We start from the raw sequence: 2,937 nt of genomic DNA, 5'->3' as shown, positions 1-2,937 counted from the left end.
TTTTTTTTTTTTTTTTTTTTTTTTTGAGACACAGCCTCACTCTGTCTCCACTCAGTGGCATCATCATAGCTCACTACTGCCTCAAACTCCTGGGCTCAAGCAATCCTCCTGCCTCAGCCTCCCATGTAGCTGGGACGACAGGTGTGCACCACCACGCCTGGCTAAGTTTTCTATTTTTGTGGAGACGGGGTCTCACTCTTGCTTAGGCTGGTCCCAAACTCTTGTCCTCAAGCGATCCTCCCACTTTGGCCTCTCAAAGTGCTAGGATTACAGGCATGAGCCACTGTGCCCTTCTATCCATCCTCTGTTTCTTAAAGAGGTGGAGAGAAAGAAGAAGGCACAACTGAGAGTCATCATTTCTTTGAACATAAGGAAGATGGATGGCCACAGCAATTTAATGGAGAAGTGAAGTCTCAGATTTTCATTAACCTTTTCCAGTGAGGTGAGCAGACCACCGATGTCAGCACTCTTGATTCTAAATATTATCTTTTATTGTCCCATAAATGTAGTTATACTTTTCAGACTGATTGTTCCAATTTAGAGTTTAGATAATATGGTCTCCTCAGTTAATGTGGATCTTACCCTGGATTACATAGCTACCTCTCTGTTCTACTCTTCCTTTACTGTTGGTAGAATATCATGATGCAGCTAATGATACAAAAAGAAAAGAAAAGGAAAGGAAAGGAAAGCAAAGCAAAGCAAAGAAAATGTCTCTCATGTCCCTTCCCAATGTTCAACTGGAGCAAATAAGCTGCATACTTTGGTTCTTTCCTTTGTGTTTTTGAAATAGTATGGAAAAATAGTAGGGCCTGAGGTATTGGCTTCCTATTAGCAAAGCTCTAAGGAAAATTATCTGGATTCTTAGATTACAGTTCTAAGACTACAATCTAAATTATGATTTTAATCCAATATGCTAAAGATTTGTTGAATACCTATAAGCAGTCAGGCAAGAAACAGCAGCAATTTCTCTGCTTATAATCTTCCTGAATTTTGTTTTCATGTGATTTTTTTTTAAAAAACTGTATCTTAATTGTATCTATTGTATCTTAACCTTTCATAGTTTTAAATTCCATATCTCAAAGTAGAATATTGCCTTCCCTCCTTTGAGCTATGCGTTTTCAGATATGAGCTATCATATGTGAAAGTGCTTTGCATATAATTGGCATTTGAAAAATGCATGTTGAATCTAAATCTGAAAGAAAAGTGTCCGTTACCCATCCCCTCAGATGGGTCCACCTCACTCCACGAGTTCCCAGTAAAAAACAGAGAGTACCCAGCAACTTGTCCCAATCTGGTCTCCGCCTCTAAGATTCATCAGCCCCGCTCCCTGAAGTGCAAAGAATTCTGAGGCAGTAGGCAGTTATGATGTTCACAAAATCCATTCTAAATCTGCCAATTGCACAAGGAGTTGCTGTTAAACTTGAATGAAAACGAATCATATCTGTGTATTGCTGGTAATAACATGTACTAAGTGTGTCTGAAGAGTGGACTCCTATTCGGATTAACAATATAGTGAGCAGCCCTAGAAGCAGTGTTCTTACATGTATCTAGCAGCACCGTGCAGTGGAGACCACTTAGACCTGGGTGCAGAAGATGTGGGTAAAGTTTGTAGCTCTGGCACTCATTAGCTGCACAACTCAGAATAAGTCATTTTACATAACAGAACCTTAATTTCCACAGAAAATATAGATATAAATTACCCCCATAGATATTGTGTGGATCGTATGGAATATATGTATATGAAAGTACTTTGTCAACTGCATAAATAGTGTTGATTAGAATTACAATAATAATAATCCTCTTTGTGTAAATCCTGTTAGGATGATATAATTCCAATTTGTAGCTTTCTGTGTCCCCCTTGCTGATTGCATGGCATTTCAAACATTACTGAGCTGTTCTAAAAGCTAATGCTAGAATGCCATTGACTTCATTTTTCAACCATGAAAAGAATCTTCAACATGGCCTAACTCAACAAAACTGTCCAGAAGAATGTTCTAATGGGTACAAAGAGAGGCATGAAGATGAGATTCTTTATTTCCCCTCCAGAGACATTCTCCAAATGTCTAGGGCACCAGTAAAGTATATAAAAGTCACTGTAAAAACTTAATTCCAAACATATTCACGTGGTTGGTTATTTTATGGAATCAACTAAAGAAAAAGTCATAGTGGAAAGAGCAATGGATTTGGAATCAGAAGACCTAAGTTCAGATCCTAGCATGACTAGAGTTGCCAGATATGGCAAATAAAATCACAGGACACCCAGTGAAGTTTGAATTATTTCTAATTGCCTATGCATAGGTACACTGAGATAATACAAAAATATTGCATGGGACATACTTACACTAAAAATATTTGTTGTTTACCTGAAATAAATTATAAGTGTGTAAATTACATGCCTCTTTCTTTAATTATGTTTTCTTGATAATTTAGCTCTTCTTAACAGTTCCTATTTTGCAGAATTTGCTTGTAAGATTTCTTGCAGTTACAGTTTATGTTCCAATTATGAGATAACACAACTTCTACAGGAGTCACATCCAACTTATTTCCCTTTTTTATGACATTGAACAATCACCAATGAGAACAGGTAGTGGTGTAAAATTAACAACTCTGAGAACCACTCTTTGAAATTAATTTGTTGAAGCATATGAGACCATCTTTTGTGGCATAAACTGCTTTTCCATTCTTCAGAAGTACATTTTATCTCTTGATCAATAATGTTTAAAATTTTTTAGAAAAAACATTGTCACCAATTTTGATTCTCCTCTTCTTCAGCATTACATGTGATAATTTCACTTTTTCCCATGCTGGATAAGTATTTAGGAATATCCATGTAAAAAAAATCAAATTCTTTGAGGGATGAAATCCATTTGAAAAAATAGTCATGGCAAGTGCCATAATAATTGTTCACATTTAGCTGGATTCCTTTTCCTATTCATA

The sequence above is a fragment of the Propithecus coquereli genome, unplaced genomic scaffold (genome assembly GCF_000956105.1).
Source record: "Propithecus coquereli isolate 6110/MARCELLA unplaced genomic scaffold, Pcoq_1.0 Scaffold44, whole genome shotgun sequence".
NCBI classification, from domain to species: Eukaryota; Metazoa; Chordata; class Mammalia; order Primates; family Indriidae; genus Propithecus; species Propithecus coquereli.
The sequence above is the reverse complement of the archived record's forward strand: the minus strand, read 5'-3'. Positions refer to the sequence as shown.